This window comes from Monodon monoceros, unplaced genomic scaffold (assembly GCF_005190385.1).
Source record: "Monodon monoceros isolate NGI ecotype Baffin Bay Population unplaced genomic scaffold, NGI_Narwhal_1 Super_Scaffold_12, whole genome shotgun sequence".
NCBI classification, from domain to species: Eukaryota; Metazoa; Chordata; class Mammalia; order Artiodactyla; family Monodontidae; genus Monodon; species Monodon monoceros.
In genome coordinates, this window is record NW_021703768.1 from 25,192,613 (window position 1) to 25,219,310 (window position 26,698).

At 34.8% G+C, this 26,698-nt stretch overlaps 1 pseudogene; it reads left to right on the forward strand.

Moving 5' to 3' along the window:
• The first annotated feature begins 2,015 nt into the window (after positions 1-2,015).
• The window catches only part of LOC114892059, a 49,179-nt pseudogene continuing 24,496 nt past the window's right edge, over positions 2,016-26,698 (forward strand).

Consider the following 26,698-nt stretch of genomic DNA (forward strand, 5'->3'; position numbering starts at 1 on the left):
AGCTGGAGGAATCAGGCTCCCCAACTTCAAACTATACTACAGAGCTACAGTAATCAAGACAGTATGCTACTGGCACAAAAAGAGAAATATAGATCAATGGTACAGGATAGAAAGCCCAGAGATAAACGCATACACATATGGCCACTAATTTACAACAAAAGAGGCAAGAATATACAATGGAGAAAAGACAGCCTCTTCAATAAGTGGTGCTGGGAAAACTGGACAGCTACATGTAAAAGAATGAAATTAGAACACTTCCTAACAGCATACACAAAAATAAACTCAAAATGGATTAAAGACCTAAATGTAAGACCAGACACTATAAAACTCTTAGAGGAAAACATAGGAAAAACACTCTGACATAAACCACAGCAAGATCTTTCTTGACCCACCTCCTAGAGTAATGAAAATAAAAAATGGGACCTAATGAAACTTAAAAGCTTTTGCACAGCAAAGGAAACCATAAACAAGATGAAAAGACAACCCTCAGAATGGGAGAAAATATTTGCAAATGAAACAACGGACAAATGATTAATGTCCAAAATATACAAGCTCATGGAGCTCAATATCAAAATAACAAACAATCCAATTAAAAAATGGGCAGAAGACCTAAATATACATTTCACCAAAGAAGACATACCGATGGCGAAGAAGCACATGAAAGGATGCTCAACATCACTAATTATTAGAGAAATGCAAATCAAAACTACAATGAGGTATCACCTCACACCGGTCACAATGGCCATCTTCAAAAAAGCTACAAACCATAAATGCTGGAAGGGGTGTAGTGAAAAGGGAAACCTAGTTCACTGTTGGTAGGAATGTAAATTGATACAACCACTATGGAGAACAGTATGGAGGTTCCTTAAGAAACTAAAAATAGAACTACTATACCATACAACCCAGCAATCCCAAGACTGGGCATATACCCTGAGAAAACCATAATTCAAAAATAGACATGTAGCACAATATTCATTGCAGCACTATTTACAATATCCAGGACATGGAAGCAACCTAAATGTCCATCAACAGATGAACGGATAAAGAAGATGTGGCACATATACACAATGGAATATTAGCCATAAAAAGAAACGAAATTGAGTTATTTCTGCTGAGGTGGATGGACCTAGAGTCTGTCATACAGAGTGAAGTAAGTCATAAAGAGAAAAGCAAATACTGTATGCTAACACATATATATGGAATCTAAAAAAAAAAAAAAAAATGGTACTGATGAACCTAGTGGCAGGGCAGGAATAAAGATGTAGACATAGAGAATGGATTTGAGGACATGGGGAGGAGGGGAAAGCTGGGGTGAAGTGAGAGTAGCAACGACACATATACACTACCAAATATAAAATAGCTAGTGGGAAGCAGCAGCATAGCACAGGGAGTTCAGCTCGGTGCTTTGCAACAACCTAGAGGGGTGGGTTAGGGAGGGTGGGAGGGAGGCTCAAGAGGGAGGGGATATGGGGATGTATGTGTGCATGTGGCTGATTCACTCTGTTGTGTGACAGAGGCTAGTGCAGTATTGTGCAATTATACTCCAATAACAATCTATTAAAAAAAATCAGCTGACACACACACACACACAAATGAGTGATCACTTCAAGACAGTACACATAGATGCTCTCTACTGGTGATATAAAAATGGAGATCTCAAACTGGAATTCAATAACATTTTTTGAGATCTTCAAATTAACTGTAAACTCTTTAAAATAAACATATGATGCATTATATATATAAACATGTAAGTATATAATATATATGTCATATATATTGATGGGAGTATTAATAAATATGAGTGTACACTCTATAAATGGGATGAATGTGGATGTTACAGTAAGATGTGCAGTGTCTGAATATAGGTACTTTCCCTCTCTATATATGAGGTAAAAAAGAGGATAACCATAGTAGCTACTTCATAAAACTATTGTGATAAATAAATGGGATAATACATTTAAAATAATAAGAACAATGCTTAGCCTATAGGAGATCCTAGATCAATGTTATACATCATGATCATCATTCCCACCACCACATCCATCACCATCATCATTATCATCATCATCACCATCTTCACCACCAAGTACAACAGGTGATTTCCGTCTCTATATTTGCCTTTGGATACCAAGTAGTCCCACTGGACATATCAGAGCCTGATAAGAAAAGAACAAAGGCAAACTTAATAGGCAAATAACCCTTTCCTGTCATGTGGAGGCCAAATGGTATCATGCTCCATTGCACTGATTTCACAGTGATTCAAAGAGAAGACTGTTAGGACAATGTTGAGTCATCTCTCGGCACATGGTAGTACTGAAGAGTCATTCCCATTCTCCCATTATCGGGTTAGAAACAGTAAGAACAGAAATTTATTTCTAGTCTTTGGTCTATGTGTATTTCTACATTATTAACATTAAAACAGTAACATTTAACCCTGAAATCAATGAGAAATGTTTCACTTTAAAGGGTGAACTATCTACCACATAAGTATAAGAAATATTTCAACAATAGAAGGAAGATCACTTGTCTGTCTGTCCTCAAAACTGACAGGTTGATAAAAGCATTGGACTGTCAATGGATCTTAAATTCTCTAAGCCATAAATTTTTTCTGGCAAAGTGAATGAGTTTATCTTAGAAGCCTCATGAGGCTCTAACAGTTGGTGATTCAATACATTACACAGAAATTATATCATCTTAATGTGAGCCATAAATATACATACTGCTTTTTGATCAATGTGGATATCAACAATGTTTAGTGGAATAAACATCAAAATAAAAATTAGAAAGAACAAAACTGTGCAAGCAGTAAGGGCAATCTCAAAGACATATCAGTCTACAATTTAAGGAGCTTACTATCATGGACTTAGGTAAACTGTGTTTTTTTCTAATTCCATAATAATAAAAGATGACATACCTAAGCTACTGTGATTCTGAATCCTATCTATGACCAGAAAAGCTACACATAAGCATATGTAATGTATATCCATCTCCCTTAAGAGACTTCAGATACTAGGCTAATTAAAGTAAACATTATTCTATTCTTACTTTATAAATGCTTAATGTACTATTGAATCTTAATAAATATTTAATAATATTAGGAACCAACAGAGTGACAAAGTCATTTTCCCTTTATAGATACAGTGTTTTAACTGAAGTAAAGGAACTTTATAAAGTCCAAATGTTCTATAACTAGAGTATTCAGAACCCATAATTGTTAAGAGACCTCCATAGCGGTATCTATATTAGCATTTAAATGGAGCAATATTTTTTGAAACCAGTACCTCTGTTGAAATAATATGGTAGATTAACAGAAAACAATCTTGTTGAGCTATGATGTGACATTTTTCAATAAAATACATAAACTGCTTCAAAAAATTGCCCAGAATAGATTTAATCCATTTCTGTTATTTAATTTTAGTTCCAACTAAACTTTCTATTTCTCACTCCAGGAAAATTCCTTCAAAGCTATTCTTGGTTAGGACTAATAAAACTGACATGTATATGTGCTTCTATGTAAGACTGCATATATACGTAGCTATAAAAAAAATCTGTGCAGTCTTTAAAGTTTGTATTATGAGGAAGAAGAACTGAAGACAAAATTAGATTTGCTTTTGACAGTGAGTTTCAAGCTTTCTATGGAAAAATAAAATGATTTTTTCTTTGTTTTTGTTTTGTATTTTTTTTTGAATGAATTTTATCCAAAACACCCCCTTCTTTTAAAATCTCTTCCCTAGCTCTTCTAGTTAGCTGGGATTACATAAAGTGAATTTGAGGTATAAGTCATGGTTTGGGTTGCTTTTTGCATACCATGTGTACTGTGAAGTAGAAAAAGTTCCTTCATGGACCGAGCAAGGAAAGGAGAAGGAACACGTGTGTGAAAAAGAAAATGTGTCATCTTCCTTGGTCCCGCACCCTTGTATCTTCTTAATGGACTCTCCTCCTTTTCCCAATGTATGTTTCGATTTCTTGAAACTTAAGGTTTTTGAATGACAAATTTTATAATACAAAAATTTCTAGAGACTAAATAAATATGTAGGAAAATGGATAAGGCTAATTATTGAATTTCTTTCTTTCAACTAAAACTATAAACTCTCCTAAGTAGAAAGTATATAAATATCTTGAGATATTTTTTTGAAGAAGTATAGTAATTTCAAGGACATACTACCCAAATGGTGGGTTAAGACAATTGATTTGTCTCATGCTATTACCAGAGTTTATAAATATTTGTTCACACTGAGATTTATTCAGAATTGGTTGAGGTTGTCGGATGGACATTAGATGAAAAATTTAAGCTATGCTCAGATGGACTGAATATAAATAAAGAAGTAGGTTTAATTTTCAGATTATCTTTGATATCACTTAGCTATCTAAATATCATTTAGAAGTTTGTTATTTTTTTAATTCAATGTTTTGGAAAATGCAAAAGTGTTTCAATTCAAAGCACTGTAGAGAATTTTAGCACAGGATTAAGATCTGCTGTGATTCTATGTTCAGAATATCAGAACAAAGCATAATTTCAACATTGCATTCTCCAAGATATAACCTCCAATCAGGTATAAAAATGACTTCTTGTTGTCACTGCTGTTTTTAAAGCACTTAATCCTGATGCTTACTCCCTACTTCAAAGATGGGACACCTGCTCAATTCAGAAAAGCCTGTGCTAGACAATGCATATGACTGAATGACATCAAGTAATGACCCCTGGTCTGTTTTCTAGGGATAAATTATTGTTGGTTCAGTATATTACACTCATTCATTTTTACACTTCAACACAGAAGAGCATGTATTTTATAGGGCATCACAGTTACTTAAATGCCTTAGGAAATGTCTCTATACATAACCATGTGATCAAACGAACAAACTTAAAAATAATGATTTCATCTCTTTTTGTTGTTGTTAGTATTGTGCCTATATCTTTGCACATGTTAAAGTGATGAAACAAGAAGTCGTTAGACTGAGGTGGCACTAATGCCTTGGTGGCCTATATAAGCAAATCAAAACCTACGCCAGAGTCAATTCCATAAAGGCATTCATATCTCAGAAAAAAAAATTTAAGAACCACCAATCACAAACAGCAAACTAGGCTTTCCCAAATAAGGCAATGACTTAAGCTACAGCCAATCAATGTCCTTGCTGTGCTTCTGGGTCTGCCCTGCCCTATGAAAACATTTCCCCTAACTCCAGTCGGCAGAGCACTGCTAGTCACATTTGATTTGGCCACTGCAGGATTAAAATCTATCTAATCAAGTAAACTCTTGAAAATTCTAATCTAGCTCAGTTTATCTTTTAACATAAAGAAAGATTATAAGAGAGGAAATGGTTTGGACCAAATTGTAGATACGCTTTTAACAGCCAATGCATTCAACACTGGGTGAAAAACACACATGTGGAGTAGAAAGAGCATATTTATCTGACCCAAAAGACTAAACTAACATTTTATCAGATATAATTCTAGATAATTTGAACGTTGGCTAATAGCATTCAGGTAAGAAACCTGTCTAACCAGTTCTGCTATTTTTCTAGATAAGGGCAGGTAAATTCCAAATTCTAAAATCCCCTTTGCCACTGTAGTCAGAGAAGATACTGATGACTTTACACAAAAAGCATCCTGTTTTTTTTCTTGTTACTGTCTAAGGCAGGATTAAGAACCTAAATTTAGGTTTAAGCCCCAGTTTAGATTCAATCATGAATTTATTACTCCAGCAATAAAGAGTTAACATTAAAGATATTACTCTCATTTTGATGAAGAAAGCATAGTATAGATGGAACAATATGTTGATCTCAGATTAAAAAAAGAGCAGAACTGTAGAGTCCTGGGTGAAGAAACATAAGCGATTCTGGTGTGGCAGATATAATTTTATTTTCCTCAAACCAATTCATTTTTCCACTCATCACACAAGAAGAATATATTACCAGTTACCTCTTGCTGCTAAGTGTAACTTTGTTCTGGACACAGGAATATGACATTTTAAGCCTGGTTTTTGAAATGTCCTCTATTCTCTTGCATAATTATTGGCCTCAGTACTCAGGGGTGAATTCAAAGAGTTACAATAGACAAAGCCATACAGTGGAAGAAGTCTGGATACTTGTATCATTATACAGATTCTGTGGATTTCAAGAATCAGGTGAGCTGAAACTCTGCATGCCTTTCATTCTTTCTGGAGATTCTGGATTTGATCTGTGGAGACTGAATGATGAAATTCTGTGTTGTCACTCTTAGGGCAAAAGTGAGGGCATTCTATGTATAAAAAGAAAGATGAAATGTAACATTTGGAAAAAGGGATGGAGGAGACGCCTCAGAGAGTCACTTGACCTTCATTAAACTATGAAATTAGAAATTGTTTTAAGACACTGAGATTTTGGGGTTTTTTATTAGAGAAATTATGAATTGTCCCTCTTAACACACACAAAAATACTGATGGCAGTATTTTAAAAATGGTGTTTAGAGCAAAATAACCCTTTTGAAAAATATGACTGAAAAACATATAATTATTGTAAACTTTGAATATTTAGAGACTTAGAATTCTCTGTGCATAGTAATATGGATACTAATTAAAGGGTATGGTCAGCCAAGAACATGATAATGTGGACATGAATAGTGTGAATTAGGCACAAGAGGATCAGTAATAGAAGAGAAATTCAAAACAAAAGAGAACAGAGTTAGTGCAGGGTTTTAAAATGTCATAGTTAGGAGGAAATTAAAAATTAGTATTTGAACCCCCATAGCCTATCATTTAGATTTTTGTGCATATGGGATTGATTTACTAATAAAATATTCATCTAGGTCCTACCATCTTAGATTAAATTTTTTTGTCTTAATTTATAGAACATTTATATCCATTGTATTTCATTGTATGACTCCCATTGATTTCTCCCTTACATTTTCATTAACCTCCTCATTAAGAAGCATTCCTAATATTATTAATTGTTATTTGGTAGACCACATCTGACATGTACAGTAGGGATAATATTGACAAATTGGGCAAACAAGTTGAAAACAACACTGTGCATGGTCTAACCTAAGAAAGATTACTGTTCACTGTGCATTACACTCTAGGAAGTTTAAAGATTATTAAGAGAAATAATATGTCTTTAGTGTAGAATCATTATCATAATTCCATCTGTTATCATTATTTTAAAAAGTGTTATGGGAATAACGCTTGATCAGGTACTCCTTAGAATTAAGTATATCCCAGATATAAATCATTTTCTTATAGGTACATTTCTCAATTCCTTAGAAGTAAGTATATCCCAGATATAAATCATTTTCTTATGGGTACATTTCTCAATTACCTGCTTTGTATTGTTTCTTTCAGTGAAACACCAAAAATGTCTTAGCAATCTTAAAATGAATAGTTTGTTCCTATATAATATACTCATCAACAGGAAGTAAAATACAGATGCAAATAAAATCTTATACTCCTTCTACTCTTTTTTTCTAGCAGCATCCGTGGTTCTGATAATGATCCGCTCTATTTTTCTTCATGATAATAACAATCTTTGACATTGTCTCATCCACAAACTCACATTATTATCCAGGCTGCATGCTGTAAATATGTTATCAAGCCTTCCTTTGGAGCATCTGGAACACCCTGGTTTTATTGTCTAAGAAAATACACAAAAGCAGAACATACAAAGCTACACACAATATTGGAACTGAGGTCAGTATCACTGGGTTAATATGTCAGTGGAAAGTAGGAAGCTAATTTAGGGTTCTGTTCCTTCCATCTCTATAGACAAGCCATTCCTTAGAGCTGTGAATCTTTGCTTTGTTTCCATATGTTTGTGGTGGGAATAGAGTAGGGGTAGTTCATTGTAATTATCTCTAGAGGACAAGGAAAACAGAAAATTAAGCTAAATATTAAAGTAATTAGGGACAAAATCATTGCTTTCAATTCTGAGATCATTCTTTCTATGTAATTTGAACAGTTTATAGACAAAATTGCCTAACTGAAAATGCAGCTTTGGATATTTTGATTCCTCATTTGATTCACAGTGACCAAATTTTCATTGTTTGGGGACAGGGAATTTGTGTCCACCACCATAATTTGTGAGGTGTAAAACTGAGGCATGCTTTTAATTTGCATTCTTATATTTGCTCAAGCAATGCAACATCCTCCAAAGATGTTATTATTCATTCCTTATCATTCTGTCTTTTATGCATGGGAGTCAAATGCTCAATGGAGGAAAAACTTCCATGAAGTCAAAGTCTTTACCAATTATTTCATTATCATTTTGGTTTTAATAATGGTTTTACTGGAAGACAATTCTGGACTTCTCAAGAAACAGAATTTTAAAAAATTTTAAACTTGGAATATAATAGCATAATTTTATTGCAAGATTTGTTTTTTCAACTGGCCTAAGGGTTAGAGGAAAATGGATAAATGAGTTTCTGACTGTTGGTGATTTAATGTACCATCTGTTTGAAGGAAAAATATTCACAGTATTTTAAAGCCTTCTTTAAAAATTCTATTTAATGCTAGTACACAAATATCTGTCTATCTAATTCACACAAAGTAACTTCTATGAGGGTAGGAACAGGGTTTTTGTGGCTCACTGTCAATTTCCAATAAGGAAATTAATGGCACAAAATAGACTCCTGATAAATAAATGCTATTTAAATTTTAACTAGTTGGATGGACAAAATGAAAGAGCAATGGGCTCAGATTTTTATAAATTCAGAACCTTTCACAAACTTGTCATATAAAACAGACCTTCTTCGGCCATCAATTTCCTTACTTATAAATGAGGGATTCTACTGTTCAGTTTCTATGACAGCTTTTGCTCCAAAGAAGTTCATTCTAGCTTCATCCCAAGATTCCCACTTTCAACAATGTGTGGCTGACAAAGATATGAGTCCCCAGGCCTCATTCACAGCCGCCACCTCCCACATTGTTAGAGATAGTCTTCCTCGCCTTCTCTTGCTCTCATCCCTGTCAGTGACCTTAGGTGTTTGGTATCAACATAGAGTGTTTAACAGGCTCATCTCTCCACCACAGAAGCCATAGAGGAAGCTGGACTGATGATTTTCTCTCTCCCTGGATCCTTAAGGGAGTTATTAAAATAGCACTTGTGTTGAAAAGGGAAACTTTTTTTCAAATTAGGCAGACTAAGCAAATAGAACAGAAGTGAAACAGGGTACTTTAGGGATATGAGCCAAAAACTTATGTAGGCTTCCTGAAAATAAAGTGCATTTTCTGCCTCAAGATAAGAAGCATATTCTTCCAAATAACCTGGAGTTTACTGATCCATAGTTCAGGCCCAGGTTAAATTTTTTTTCCATGGAAAGTGTTTACATAAACTACCCTTATAACAACCTAATGTCATGTTCCTTATGCCATTACACTTAAATGAACTATTTAGTTAGTAAGACATAACTCATGCTAAGGTGGTTAATTTTACTACATTGTACATGATGGAAGCATGGAAATTATTTTAAAAAAAGAATAATATTTTATTCTCATTTGGTTGATAATTACACATAGGATGATACCCAAAAAAGTAAGAGTGCACACTCTCTGAAATTAAATTCTTACAATATTTAAACATTTATTTTTTCTTTATATGCATTATAACAGCTGATTTCTAAAATCTGACAAATAAAATGAAAATTTACCATGGATGAACCCCTGTCCTAGTCTCCCTTTGCTGATGCTTCTTTAATTTCTTGATGACTTGATATCTTCGTCACAAAACATAATAGATTCATTTAGGAAAAATAGAATTATGGGGTCAAGATGATGTGCATTTCATTCAAGTTGAAAACTGAAAAACATATCTGATTCTCACTTGATAATCATTAAACTGATTAAATAAACAACAACAACAAAACTTCCCTTTTAAAAACTATTTTATTTTAAAAATTCTAATATTAAATTTAGCTCTTCAAGACCTTTCAAAATTTCTTGGACCCTCCCAAATTTTATTTGGCTTATTAGGGATATTTTGGCTTTATCCCTTTAGACTTCTCTTTTCCACTTCCTGTGTGCTTTTTTTTTAAATTTTTATTGGAGTATAGTTGATTTACAATGTTGTGTTAGTTTCTGATGTACAAGCAAAGTGAATAAGTTATACATATACATATATCCACTCTTTTTCAGATTCTTTTCCCATATAGGTCATTACAGAGTATTGAGTAGAGTTCTCTGTGCTATAAAGTAGGTTCTTATTAGTTATCCATTTTATATATAGTAGTGTGTACATGTCAACCCCAATCTCCCAATTTATCCCTCCCCCCATTTTCCCTCTGGTAACCATAAGTTTGTTTTCTACGTCTGTGACTCTATTTCTGTTTTGTAAATAAGTTCACTTGTATTCTTTTTTTTTTTTTTAGATTCCACATATAAGTTGAATGTAATTTGTCTTTCTCTGCCTGACTTACTTCACTCAGTATGACATCTCTAGGTCCATCCATATTGCTGCAAATGGCATTATTTCCCTTTAGACTGTTAATAACAATGTCAGGTAAGGTTGCAACTCTGCATTAGGAGACTAGAATCATAAGTTATAATCCCAATTCTACCAAATGATATTTGTCTTACTACTTGTTTTCATCTTTTCATTATAAAATTATGGGTTGCAACTACGTCTCTAAGGCCTTCTTCAATCTCCAATTAACAAAAAGAAAGCAAATTACATTTTGTGGATTTTTTAAGCTTCAGATCCTTTGCTAGGACAGGGGAAACCTAGGACAAAGATGAAACAATCTTTTTTTCCCAAATGGCCTTTGGAATCAATTGGGAAGGATATAGTTGAGTGTGGACTGAACATGGGAGTAGTCAACCATCTCCACATAACAACCAACTTCAGAGAGCAACCTTGAAGAAGAGACACACCTCACAGGAGTCGGTTTTCGTTTTTTTAATTTATTTTTTTTTTTGCGGTACGTGGGCCTCTCATTGTTGTGGCCTCTCCCGTTGCGGAGCATTGGCTCCGGACGCGCAGGCTCAGCGGCCATGGCTCACGGGCCCAGCCGCTTTGCGCGCGGCATGTGCGATCTTCCCGGACCGGGGCACGAACCCCATGTCCCCTGCATCGGCAGGCAGACTCTCAACCACTGCGCCCCCAGGGAAGCCCCAGGAGTCGTTTTATACTCTCCTATTCTTCAATTGCTCCTCTTTTTACTGAGATGACTCTTCCTCATCCATTATACTCTAGCAATCTCTTTCCCATCTTCCCCACCACAATTACCTGAACACACTAAGCTTATTCCTGCCTCCAGGCCTTTTTATTTTCTCTTCCTTCTAACTGGCTTGCTCTTCTACTGGCTCCTTTTAAAAGGAGGTATTTACTTTTTAATCAAAGTCTTATATATATACATATCTATCTCTCTATATATATATGCACACACACACACACACACACCCCTAATTTATAACTTGAAATGTATTAAAATGATTATAATAAAGAAGACAAAGACCTGCCCTCAGAGGCAATTCACTTCAACTTTATAAGTTTCTTCTGGTTTATATCTATGTGTAACAACAAAGAAATTTGAGTTAAGGAAATTTTCCATTTTATGAAAATCAACAAGAGAATGTATGAGAGAAATAGACAGGATCCAGCAAGAGACTTGGCTCTTACAAGTGCCAAGTGTATGTGTAGTTACTCAGAAAAATATGTGGTCACCAATTCCAGATTGAGGACTCTTAGATACGTAACATGGAGCCTAAGAACCTTTTCACCTGGGTGATTTTAATTAGCAATAAAACCACACAAAGCACCTATTTTTTTACCTAGAAAATTAACTGAATCATTCTTTAAGTAAGTTCTAGTAAATGAAGCTATAATTTACCTTTTATGAAAATAGAAAAACAAACTTACAAAGTTAATATCATACCCTAAAACTGACTCAATAATGTACTTCAATGATTGTTTTCTAAACACCAGGAAATAGATTATCCCAGGGAACTTCAAATTATTAGTCTAATTATAAACTGTATCTACTAAAAATAATTTATAGAAAAAAATCACAAAGATCTCTCTCCTTTTCTAAAGCAACAGTACTATGTTTTGCATTATTCATTTTCCCATTTTTTGTTTTATTATTTATAGGTATTTCACAAATATATAGTGTATTTTATTAGTCTATCACTTTCCATAACAATTTTTGTCTAGCCAAGTAGACTGTAAATTCTTTGGGATTATGGAAAAGTTCAATTTTCTTTCCCCACAGAGTAACTTGCTTAGATTTTGTATCACAATAGGTATTTTTATTTATAGAAGAAAAAGAGGTCATAAAGGAAAATACACTTGGTTATTTTGAGTAGTTTACTCAAACCAAGTTTTTCATAATCACTGAAATATATTAAAACGCTAACAATTTGTACCATTAATCATTCCATTCATAATAACAGTAAAAGCACTCATTTTCCCCTAGAGAAGAACTCTTCCTTCTTCAACAGATGTAAGTGAACATCTAACTGGAACTGTACTTGAAAAAGCCACACCATTCCGCTATCAGCAAATACACAATCTGATTAGTTCTGACACCAAGACCTTTCTAGTAATCTAAAATATGATGTCTCATGCAAGTTACTGTTTAACAATCACACAGAAGGTTAAGTAGCAAAAAGAAGATTAGTGTTTTTGGATACCAGCAGTATATCATCAGCAGTATTTCTGACAAGTAAGTCATTAGTTTGCCAACATTTTTAATGAAATCATGATTAATAAATGCATCTCAAAGGTCTACATCAAAGTCAAGGCATTTGGGTGATAAATGTAAACATGCAGAATCTGCTTTGCCAAAAGCTGTGTGTTTCACTTACACAGCTCCACTGATTGATATGTCCATTATTCTAATACATAATTTATCACATCAAGGGGGACAATTCATTATGTGCATAGTATAACCAGGGAGTTCTAAACACCAAAACCTTTAGGAGACTTAACAGGTTGCCTAGGTACTCAAATTATTTTTTCATTATAAAGTGGAGACTTGAAAAAAAATTAACAAAAATAGCATTTACCAAAACAAGACAAAACCTTAAATGTTATAGTTTTAATTTACTTGAGAGCATTTGACACATTCTTTCCCCAGGTGACATTTCTATTGCCCTCTCTGTTTTCATTCCTTATGAGATGTCTATCTGTTGTTAAACTTAAATCAATAAGAAATGGGATGATGTCCCAATCCCTGTCAAATAAAAATTCTGTGGCTGTATTGCTTAAACTAGAAATAGCAGCATGTACCATTCTACTTCAAAGATCATTGAATTAAATTATAGATTATGGCATTCCTCTCTCTATTTAAAACATGAGACGTGGAATAGTATATCACGTTGGGTTTCCAATCATTCATTCTTTGATGCAGTCATCTGCAAAACTCAAATCTACTGCCATATTTTGATGTAATCTAGAACTCAAAAAATGAATTTAACAGATCCTATGCATATCTTATTAGGAAAAATACATGCTTTTGTTGAAGATAAAAACTGTGGTGATAGATGGGATATTCCTCTGAGTTTTTGATGTGTACTTGATTTTTAGAAAGCTAAGAATTTGAATATAACCTTCAGATAAACACAGAAGGCAGTATTACAGAAATGCCTTTACATTTTTACACATAAAGTGAGAACAGATGACTGAGCATACTGATTAGTTGATAGTATCAAATTTTATGCCTCCACAGCTCACAATCATTTAACTGCACTTTCTTCATTCTCATCAGCAGAATCATAAAAAAAAGCCAACATTTAAAATTGTGTGTTTTTTTTAATTAGCAGAGATGCACTTAAGGATATCCAGTTCTGAATTACAACTTTAAAACTATATTTTAAAATTAATCTATTTCAACTTGATCTACAGAAATCATGTACCCATTTCAAGGATCAAATGTTTCACATTGTTTTCTTAAGGATATTATAAAAATTAAGTAATTGAAATGGAATATATTTATTTGATAAGTGTCTATTTTAAGTAAGGAAAGCTGTCAGAAATTACACCAGGAGACATAACTTTGCAGGTTTATATCCACAAGATTATGTTTTCGATCTTTTGAGTGTCACTATAATCAAAACACCATAATCAAGAAACAGTCACAACATTAAAGACATTCTTTATTTACTCCTAAGATAGTTTTATTGATATATCCTGCTCCCCAAACTTTTTAATCGACTTTTATTCTTCCTTCAGTAAATTTAGTGGCTATTTTGGCATAGAAAGATATAGAATCAAAGTATTTTGGAGGCTTCTAAAACTGATTTACAAATCCTATCTTCAGTTCCCAATTCTGAGTTTTAGTTTGGTAAAGTCATTGCCATTATAACTGCATTACTTTACACTCCAAATAGATCATTTAACTCACTATTTGGATAGGGATTATCAATGGGGTGAAAGAAAAGTCTAAATATTTCAAATATTTTAGTTTATTTTATTTGCATCTATAAATACTTATTTAGCGTTTCGGTTCATAGAATTAGTATCTCTCCTGGTCTTTTGACTCAACCACCTGTACCTTCTTTCAGGCCTGTAGCACCAGAGCACCTGCTTCTGAGAGGAGCTATTTGATCCCTAACACAGGTATTTGTCGCTGTGTCTCTAAATGATTATATAAACCATTTCAAGGTGTGAGAGAAAAGGACTTGTCTCACCTACAGCTTTGTCCATAATGTTACGAACTGAAGTTTGTGTCGCCCCCAAAATTCATATGTCGAAAATCAAATCCCACTGTGATGGTATTTGGAGGTGGGGCCTTTAGAAGATAATTAGATCATGAGGGTGCAACCCTCATGAATGGGATTAGTGTCCTTATAAGAAGAGGCCAGAGAACTAGCTTGCTTTCTGCCATGTGAAGACACAGCAGTAAGATGGTTGTCGGCAACCAGGAAGAGCTCTCACCAGACACTAAATCAGCCTGTACCTTGATCTTGGAATTCCCAGCCCACAGTACTGTGAAAAATAAATTTCTGTTGTTGATAAGCCAACCACTTTATGGTATCTTATTATAGCAGCACAAGCTAAGTCAATAATATCTGCTGAATTTTAAACAAGATACAGTCAATTTGCTATCATTAAAATTTGTCTTTAAAAGTGTTCTATTCATTTATATTTATTAATATTTATTTTAATTTTTAAAAATACATTTGCCTTTTTAATCAACCAATGCTTTCAATTTGAATCAATCACACTATTTAAGTGATCAAATATTTCTGAATGGATCAAAGACGTGTATGTCATCAAAGACGGTGAAGTAGAGTGGGAAAGTGCACGGAGGCATCAGATCCCTAGGTTAAAATTTCGTCTTGCTCTCCACTGACCAGCCTTGAGTAATGACCTACTCTCTCTAAACTCCAGTGTCCCATAAAATCAGAGGTTAATTTTATAATCTCATCTCTAAGATACTTATGAAATGGCTGATGATACATTAAAGTAATGGATCTGTATCCAAAATTCAGAGGATATTTGTCTCTACTTTCTAAAAGAACTATAATACAATTTTGAAAATAAATAGAACAGATTAAAGACTAGAAATAGTTCCTTCTCTATAGTTACTGTGCTAACAATAACCAGAAAGCAAAGAAGACACTTGATAAGAGAATCTTATTGATTTTTTCCCCCAATTATGCTAGGCAGATTCTGTTTATCCACTCTCTTAAACGGATATGAATATGAATTCCCAGAGGTATTTTTAACAAGATTTCAGGGAAAGGTTTCCATCTCACTGCACTAACAGGATTTGCATGTAGTTGACAGCTGCAGCACATAAATTAAATAAAGCTTTATCGATGTGCTAAAAACATGCCATTTACACAAAATATAGCTAAGCCAATGTTTATTTTAAATGAAACAGAAAACAAGAAACATTTGCCCTGAACCAAATGTTAGTATTTGCTAGCAAAGTACTTGTTTATTTGATTTCGTTTTATTTTTGAATGTGTGCTTTGCAAAAACAATAAGCAAATGAATTAAATGTGAAATTTTAGTCATTATGAAATAGTTGCTCCTATATGTCTCTAAAATAGATTACTTGAATAAATAGTTTAAAAGTTAAAGCAGGAAACTAAACAGAAAATGACAAGACCTGAGTACTAGTTCTCAGTCTGTTATTAATTAACTGTATTTCTTATGTGAATTGAATGCTTTCTTTCTTCACTGTTGGGTTCCTTATTGTTAAAAATGAGGTTTTCAAAGTCCTCTGCTAACTATAAAATTCTATAGTACCATCATAATTTAAAACTGAACAGAATCATACTGCCAAGGAGGAATAATTTACATCGGAAATAGCTTAACACAGGGAGCATCTTGTTCACAAAATGTTCATGTATTTGTTGCCATCTCCCATTTGCTTTTTAGCAATTTAGTCAAACATGATTCATGCACTTATCTAAAATGTTATGATCAGCACATTTTATAAAGCAAAACAAAACAACAACAGCAACACCCAGAAACATTCTTCGATGAACTGCTCATGAAGGCAAATCAGAAGTCCACATTTCAAATCCAGAAGACCCACGGTATCACATACTTCACACATTGAATGAAGCACTTTCACAAAATCAGCTCAGTAAGCTTTCAAATTGCTAAGGAAATTTCTTCAGTTAACCCAGGAAGAGCATATGGCTACAGGCCAACAGAAAATGCATTTCCAAAAAATAGGGGTAAAAAAGTCTTGATATTGGCCATTGTTATGCAATAAAACCAAAGGCCAGCTTTCAACACATCAAGAACTGAGGATGAGATGGTAAGTGGTAAATTTTGCCATGAAGTAGCACACACATGAATCAGTGATAGAAGCAGAGGCTATGTTGTTGATAGCTCTTACGCTCTTAGGCTGCTTTGCAAAATACTACAGCTAATGGGGTTGGGAGAGAATGATACAGAGAGACTCAACTGTTTTACCCAGAATGCCAAGGGCCAGATATAGGTAAAGATGAGTTGGAAAGAAATGTGGCTCCTGTGAATTCTCAATTACACATGACACATATCTTTCCTGTTAAAGCAATGACATGGACAATTGTATATCTGCATATTTTACATTCAAATAAAGCCAGTTCTGTCATCTGCAATAATTTCAAAGTATATAGCCACGCAGCCAAAAAACCAAACAAAAAACAGCAAAGCATAAAGTATAGAAGAAAAATGATAGTTAGCCCAGTATTTTATACCCAGAAGTCTACCTTTCATGAATAGAGGCAAAATGACACTTGAAGATATATAAAAACTGAAACCTTAGAATACATGATCTCTCATTTAAAGAACTAGAAACAGATGTACTTCAGCTAGAAGAAAAGTAAATCCAGAGGAAAAGCACATGAAACAATTTTAAAAATAACAAATATGAATGAACATTAAATGAACCATTTCTAAGAAACAGAAAAACTTAACAAAAAATATACTTCCAATTATGGTTTTTCTTTAGCTACATACAGAAGATGATAATGTTAACAGTGTATGCAGCAGGAAGTATAGGTTTTGGTGAGAAAGAAAAAGGTGTGCAGATGATTAAGAAATTTACAAAGGTAGAGATGCCAAGGTACAGATATAGCATGTGGTTCGGTGACGGCAATAAGAATAGTAAAGATACGATGCATTTGGTGACTATTATAGTTAAATCTACAATGTTTAACGACAAGAAGACATACTAATAATAATACTAGTATTTATATAAGATCTACTTAATTTTCTAAATAAACTATTACAATAAACACCATTATTTTTCAATCCTTTTTCCCCCTTTATTTTCAATATATTTTAGTGTCAGTATATTTCTGTGTCCTATATTTCTAGTCCAATATACCTTGCAGTGACAAAATATAATTTTTGTCAAAAGAAGCTTTTTATTGAAATGTGATGAGGAAATATGACTCTTCTATATGTCAAGGAAATATGATGATAAAACAAACACAATTTGTTATTTTAAGAGTTTCTTTCCAAATGGAAGACTTTCACCTCTAGAAAGTATTTGTTTTACTCTTAGGGGGTTGTGCACTCTATGGAGAATAAATGCATAGAGAATGTAATCTTTTTTGGGCCTCCATTTTAATCACACACTTGCCTAATCTTCATTTTATTCCTTGGGGGCACTAGTCATCCTTCAAGAATGCCTTATTGTAATTAAAAAAATACACTGGGTTTGATATGTTGACTTTGCAGATATTTTTGTTGGGAGTGTTGTACTCAAGCATGATATAAGTGGAGTACATTATATTTATATTATGAACACTGCAAATGAACAGAGGTCACAGAATTACAATCTACAGGTTTCGCAGATATCTCACACATCTGTTACTGCTTCATTAAAGCCATTACATGTATATGTATATATACATATACATATAAAACTTCCAAGGCTTTTGATCATTCGTATAAAATATGATTGATTAGTCACTAAGGAAATGCATTTAAAAATATTTTCCTGAGGAAGGTAGAGCAGGGAAAGTTGTGCATTTTTCAACCATCAAAATATCTAGGGGCAAAAATATTCAAGGAAATGCAGGCTAGAGTATACCAAAATAACTAATGTTACTCATGACATTGATTTTTTTCAAGTATATAAAAATATTTGGGCTTCCCTGGTGGCGCAGTGGTTGAGAGTCCGCCTGCCGATGCAGGGGACGCGGGTTCGTGCCCCGGTCCGGGAAGATCCCACATGCTGCGGAGCGGCTGGGCCCGTGAGCCATGGCCGCTGAGCCTGCGCGTCCGGAGCCTGTGCTCCGCAGCGGGAGAGGCCACAACAGTGAGAGGCCCGCGTACCGCAAAACAAAAAAAAAAAAAAAAAAAAAATTTGACCTCTGCACTCATCCTCAATACTTGTATGCATAGTTGGATCAGATATCCATACTTCCAAACGTAAAACAGTTGGTGGGAACAGGTGGCAGAGCTAGCAACACCCCATTTAATCCCTATAAAGTATCACAATGCCTCAGTCCAGTGCTTAGCCTCCCTCACAGAGAGGATTTATAAAAAAGGTAGTTTGCATACGTGTGTGTCTGTGTGTGTGTGTGTCTCTTGGAAGAAAGGAGGATAAGAGGAGGGAGGACAAGAGAGAGCGAGAGCGAGAGCGAGAGCGAGCGAGAGAGAGAGAGAGAGAGAGAGAGAGAGAGAGAGAGAGAGAGAGAGAGAGAAAGTGAGCTTGAGAGCTTGAGAGAGAGAGAACAAGAGGAGAGAGGAGCGGAGCATGACGTTTGCTAGAATATTATAATAGAACTCACTTTCGGTCCTGTTTGAAGAATTTCTCCAAATACAGATATTTGTTTCCTAACTCTGTGAGCTCAAGTTCCCCAAATCACTGACCCTTGGGAAAATTCCTCTGGGGCTCAAGAAACCTCACAGAACTCATTTACCACACCGTGTTTTTACTTAGTTCTGAGTATATATATTTGTTTCCTGTTGTCACTGTAACAAATTACCACAAACTTAGTGCCTTAAAACAGCACAAATTTATTCTCTTTGAGTTCCAGAGATCAGACTGGGCTAAAGTCATGGTGTCAGCAGTGCTGTTTCCCTCTAGAATCTAGGGGAAAACTCATTTCCTTGTCATTTTTACTTTTTAGTAGCCTCCAGTAGTCTTTGACATATGGTCACTTTCTCTGAACATCACTCCAATTTCTGTTTCCATCATCAAATTGCCTTCTCTTTTCCAGTGTCTCTGATCTTCTACCTCCCTCTTACAAGGACTTCTGTGATTAACATCATACCCTACTGGCTAACCCAGAATAATACCACCATCTCAAGATCCTTAAGCACATCTGCAAAGTCTCTTTTTGCCATATAGGTAACATATTAGGATGTGGTCTTTTGGGGAGGCCATTATTCAGCATACCATAGTATATAAAATCATTGGGTTAAGAAAGTAGGTTTTTCTATCTATATCTAATAGATGTATCACAAAACAAGAGCTTATTCTGAACTTAGAATGCAATAAAAAGGCACTAATATCAAGTCATATGTTTTGTACTTATATAGTACTAATTCACAAAAAACTTTCATATCAATCATTGAATTTAACTCTCACAATATACCTATACAAGATGTGCTGTTTCACATTTTGCAAATGAATATGCAATCAGAGAAGTGAATAACTTGCCCAAATAGGCCTATTTTTTTTTTTTTTTTTTTCGGTACGCAGGACTCTCGCTGTTGTGGCTTCTCCCGTGCGGAGCACAGGCTCCAGACGCGCAGGCTCAGCGGCCATGGCTCATGGGCCCAGCTGCTCCGCGGCATGTGGGATCTTCCCGGACCGGGGCATGAACCCGTGTCCCCTGCATCGGCAGGCGGACTCTCAACCACTGCTTCCCACCAGGGAAGCCCCCTATTTTTTTTTTAAACATCTTTATTGGAGTATAATTGCTTTTCAATGGTGTGTTAGTTTCTGCTGTATAACAAAGTGAATCAGCTATACATATACATATATCCCCATATCCCCTCCCTCTTGCGTCTCCCTCCCATCCTCCTTATCCCACCCTTCTAGGTGGTCACAAAGCACCGAGCTGCTCTCCCTGTGCTATGCAGCTGCCTCCCACTAGCTATCTATTTAACATTTGGTAGTGTATATCTGTCCATGCCACTCTCTCACTTCGTCCCAGCTTACCCTTTCCCCTCCTCACGTTCTCAAGTCCATTCTCTACGTCTGTGTCTTTATTCCTGTCCTGACTCTAGGTTCATTTGAACCATTTTTTTTTTTTTTTTAGATTCCATATATATGTGTCAGCATACGGTATTTGTTTTTCTCTTTCTGACTTACTTCACTCTGTATGACAGACTTTAGGTCCATCCACCTCACTACAAATAACTCAATTTCGTTTCTTTTTATGGCTGAGTAATATTCCATTGTGTAACCAAACTGACTGGATTCAGCTTTAACATGTAAAGAGCTTCGAGTTGTCTGCCCTGCCCTTATGTTAAGAATAAAGTCTGGGGCTTCCCTGGTGGCGCAGTGGCTGAGAGTCCGCCTGCCGATGCAGGGGACACGGGTTCGTGCCCTGGTCCGGGAAGATCCCACATGCCGCGGAGTGGCTGGGCCTGTGAGCCGTGGCCGCTGGGCCTGCGCGTCCGGAGCCTGTGCTCCGCAGCAGAAGAGGCCACAGCAGGGAGAGGCCCGCGTACCGCAAAAAAAAAGAATAAAGTCTGGACAAACTGAAAATCAACGACTTTTCTTGGACCCATCAGAGAACTAAAGTCCGAGAACAAACTGTTGCCCTGAGATCTGGAGGACAGTTACATCCAGAGTAATACAGCAACCTGGAGCTGCTTACCTGGGGAAAAAGCCACTAGAGCCACAAACCGGTAGGAACATTTAAATGGCAATTTTGTTGAACTGCTGAAAGATAAGTGTAGACTAGCATGCAGGTGAGAAAGTGAAGGGAGCTAGAGTTTCACAAGGGCCCACAGCTTCATGGGCTTTCTCCCTCCAGGAACCTCATCAAATTCTCACAGTGAAGACTGGAGAAAGATTCCTTCGTAGCTCTGGCAAGGAGAGGAGAGTATCATTGTGAATTATTCCCAGGGCATTATCCATGACAAAGGTTTATTCTTTAGCAGAAAAGACTCTGTCAGAGCCTTATAGCTAGGAGAAAGGGAGTTTTATTCCACCCCATTATCCTCAAGCCTTTCTGTCTCACCTAACAGGAAAAGCAAAATAGTCAACAGCAGTGAGAGCTTCAAGTAAATAGAATGGGAATGTTTCAGTTAGGGAAAGGGAAAGGAACCAGGAATAAATGCCACGCCACTGTATAAACACTTGTGAGGGTCACAGGCCTAAGATACAGGCCCACGAAAAGACTGAGATTTATTCAGAAGACTATAGAAGTCTGTCATCCACCCATATTTTACCCACAACAGTAAAATTTCAATGTAGTAACAGAACATTACAGATACAATACATACTCTTTCTGAGTAGGAATACTCAGGGAAATCCAAAAGGGAAGAAAGACAAAATCAAGGACACTAGAGAGACATGAAGCCCCAAGGAAATATAACTATAACTCACAATATATACTGTGCTGCTCATCAAATTAAAATCCTGACCCTAAAGTCCTACTTCCCTCACTTTGTTTTACCTGATGCAACATGTCTGGCTTCCAGCAAAAAGTTACAAGGCAGGCCAAAAGTCAAACACACACACATGACACAACAAACATGCATACTCACACACAAATACTCTGAAGACACCAGGCTATCACCAGAATGAGACTCAGACACAAATGTTGCAAGTAGATAATATGCATCAAAAATGGGTAGTATAAGCAGAGGTACACATTCTAAGGAGCAATGAAAAGACACACTAGACATAGAAAGCAGAGTAACAGAAATGAAGAATGCCTTTCATGGGATCACTAGTAGATTCCATACAAATCATAAAAGGATCCATAAACCTGAAGATAGGTCAATAGATACTTTTCAAACTGAAAGGCAAAGAAAAATAAAGAAATAAATAAGCAGAACGGTAAGTCCAAGAGCTGTGAGACTGTCAAAAGATGTAACATATATGCAGTTGGGCTTTCAGAAAAAGAAAGAGCAGAGAAAAAGAAAGAATGACACAGAGAAGAAGGGGAGAGTGTTGGAGAAGAAGTACATAAAGGTAAAATAAATTCTTTATTTTTCATACTCTTAATTGATCTAAAAAGATAACTTTAAAGCAATAACAGTCATAATGTATTGAGTGAGTATATCACACAGATCAGTGACATGAATGATAGCAAAGTCACAAGGGACAGGAGGGGGCACTTGAGAATTCTCAGTTCTAAGTTACCTGCACTATACACAAAGCAATACAATGTATTTGATGGTGATCATGCAAGATATCAACTCAACTATATCAATAAGCACTTTATATGTGAACGTCCTAACTACACCACTGACAGAGATTTTCAGAAAAGATAAAAACTTAACCCAAATATACATTATGTAAAGGAACCACACTTAAAGTACAAAGAATCCACTAAGTTAAAAGTAAAAGAACAGAAAAAAAAGTATACCATGCTAACAATAACCAAAAGAAAGCTGGAGTAGCTGTATTAATTTCAGACAAAATCAACTTCAGAACAAGGATGAATATCAGGTTTAAAGAGGGCATTATATAATGATAAAGGGGTCAATTCTCCAAGAAGATGTCATAATCCTAAGTGTGTATGCATGTGACAAAAGAGCTTCTAAATACATCCAGCTAAAGTTAAAATTTAAAGGAGTAATAGACAATTGCACTATTATACTTGGGGAATTCAATGCCCTTTTATTCAGTAACTGGTTAAGCCTGAATTAAATCAATAAGGATATGAACTGAACAGCATTATCAACCAACCTGATCTAACTGACATTTATAGAATACAACATACAAACGATAGCATAATACATATACCTTCTTCTCAATCTCACGTGAAACATTCACAAAACTAAACAGTATTATTGGCCATAAAAGCCCTTAACCAATTAAAAAAAAATAGAAATCATACAAATTAAGTGCTCAGACAATGGAATTGAACTAGAAATCAACATCTGAAAGACATCTGGAAATTCCCAAATATCTGCAGATTAAAGGACACACTTTTAAATAAATATATGTATTAAAAAGGAGGAAGCATAAGAAAACAGTAACTTAAGCTCTGCACTAGAAATCTTGAGAAAGAAGAGCAAATTAAGTCTAAAATTTTTTAAAAACTGTAAATTTGTCCTCTACTATCAACTTATTTTTTTAACCTGGAAATGTCCTTGATTCTCTCATTTGAATTTTAAAGTATTTTCAGTATACTGTTAACAAGAATAAAAAAGGAAATAATAAAATTAGAGCAGAACTCAACAAAATTGAGGAAAAAAAGGGAAATTTAAGAAACCAAAAGCTTTTTTTTTTTTTTTATAAAGCATGAATAAAACTGATAAATCTCTAGTGAAGCTAACAAACAAAAAACAGATAAGATACAATTACAAATATCAGAAATGAAAAGTGGTTTATCACTATTAATATGTGGACATTAAAAGTTAACAACGGAAAATAATAAATTTATGCACATACAATTGAAAATTTAGATGTAATGGATCAATATCACATTTACCAAAATTCACTCAAAGAGAAATAGGTAACATTAGTATCCTGTTACCTGTAAAAAAATTCTATCAATAACTGAAAAATCTTTCAAATAGAAAGCACCAAACTTAGATGATTTCACTAATTAATACTATGAAATATTTAAGGAAGAAACAATGTTCATTCTCCCAAATCTCTTCAAGAAAATAAAAGCAAGAGAATCAATCTTTACTCATGCTGTGATGCCAGCACAACAGAAACAAAACCAGATTCAAATATCACAAGAAAGAAGATTACAGACCAAACTGCTTCAGAAAATTCACACAAAATCCTCAACAAAGCCAACAAACTATAAAAGGAATTATTCACCAAGACAAAGTGGGATTTGTTCTAAGTATACAAGGCTGTTTCAACATGCAAACTTCATAAATTTAACCTACTATATCTGCAAGTTAAAGGAAAAAAAATCATATAATCATGTTCATGGATACAGAAAAGCTATTTGAAAAATCCAATACCCATTCATGATAAAATTTTCACAAATGTTTCAATTAAGGAATATTCTAAAAATTACCTGATCAGTACTCTTCAAAACTGTCCAGGTCATCAAAAAACAAGGAAGTCTGAAACATAATGAATAAACATAATGTAGTTTTCTGAAACAGGAAAAAGAACATTAAACAAAACTAAAGAAATCTGAATAAAGTATGTACTTTAGTTAATAATTATGATATATCAATACTGGTTCCTTAATTGTCACAAACATACTATATTAATACAAAGTAATTTTTTAATTAATTAATTTATTTATTTTTGGCTGTGTTGGGTCTTCATTGCTGTGCTCAGGCTTTCTCTAGTTGCAGCGAGTGGGGCTATTCTTCCTTGTGGTGTATGGGCTTCTGACTGCGGTGGCTTCTTCTTTGTTGTGGAGCACAGGCCCTAGGTGCGCGGGCTTCAGTAGTTGTGGCATGCGGGCTTAGTTGCTCTGAGGCATGTGGGATCTTCCCTGACCAGGGCTCGAACCCATGTCCCCTGCATTAGCAGGAAGATTCTTAACCACTGCCCCACCAGGGAAGTCCCCAACTTATTATTTTAACCTGGAAATGTCCCTGATTCTCTCATTTCAATTTTAAAGTATTTTCAGACCTTAAAAGATTCAGTTACCATACTGTTAATATACATAAACCTTTATTTCAAATAAATCTTTTTCAGCACAGTAAAAGAGCATGTGCACATGTGTGTCCACGTGTGTGTATGTGTTTTGGCAGTTTATATATTTCGCCAACAGATTCTATGAATTACTCATAGTTTTGAAATGTGTCAACTGCCAGGATAATGAAGAAGTGTTTTATATGACTGCTTCTTTGAAGGTAGAATCAAGTGGATTTCTTCCAAATATTCCATGAGAAAAAAATAGTTTAACTGGGGGTTAATTATTACTTCAATCCCTTTGATTTGCTCCATTTAACCAAAAGCCATGGAATAAAATATCTTTCACACACTAAATTTTGGGGAGTGTGTACACGTGTGTGTGCACGTGCGTGCACACACACGAAGGTATGTGCACCTTTGGGGCACTGGCATAACTTTTAATTTTTTCCCTTTGATACCATGTAAGTAAAGATGTATTAATATAATGAAACAAACAGAAACGCATACAAAGAGCACCAGTCAGTACTATTTTTTGAAAGGAACACACAGGCCAGGTTATTTGAAAGTTGTTGATATCACTGCCCTACCCAAGAGAGGAGACCGATATTGCGGCTTTTCTTGTTTTCCAACATTGCTTTCTAAGAAAGTAGAAAATGAAGATTGATGGTGTTATTGAAATCTAAATTGAACTATCCTATGACTTAATCCTCTCCACATGAACCAGTAACAACTGTTGTCCTAGCCTGTTTTAAAATATTCTCAGTGGATTATATTAGAAAGAAGAAAATTTATCTTTGAGCATCTTAAATTAGAAAATCTCTCCCAAATCCTGAATGGTTTAGTTTTCTCGTCATCTCTCACCCTCGTATCTATGCTTCCAGGCTGTATTTAAAACAAAAAGAAAAAGAAAAAAGGAAGGAAGGAAGAAAAAAAGAAAGAGAGAGACAGGGAGAGAGGGAGGAAGGGAAGGAGGGAGGGAGGGAGGGAGAGAACAGAAAACTCTAACCTTTTTGTGACTCAGTGCCCAAAGCAATTCACCTACGTAACTGCCCTCAGAATGTTTTCCAAAATGCCCATATCTATAAAAAGGTTAAGGAGGGAAAGCAGCTGTATGAAATATGTTATAAATTCTAAAAATGATGAGAGTGTTTTTAAGTAAAGAATGGATTCTGAATATGATAATGTTCTTAGTTTAAGTTCATTTTGGAAATATTGCTCTTCTCTTCAAGAATAATATTTAGAATACAAATTATCTATAGTCTTGTTAAAGTCCCATAGACATATATAATTATATTTTTCTACAATTTTTAAATTACAGATTTTGATTACTACACAGAGTAGACTTGCACATTTCCTCATGTATATATCCATATTCATTGTCAAATAAAATTGCCTATACTTTATTTTATAAAATATTAAGTATATATAACAAAAACGTGGCTTATTTTAAAATGATAAAAAAAGCATGTTACCTAACATATTTGTTAGATAATAAATTTGTTGAATGTTACCTAACATGTAATAACTAACATGTTTATTTTTCATAAAGCTTATGAAGAAATTACCTTTGAAGTACTTTAATTT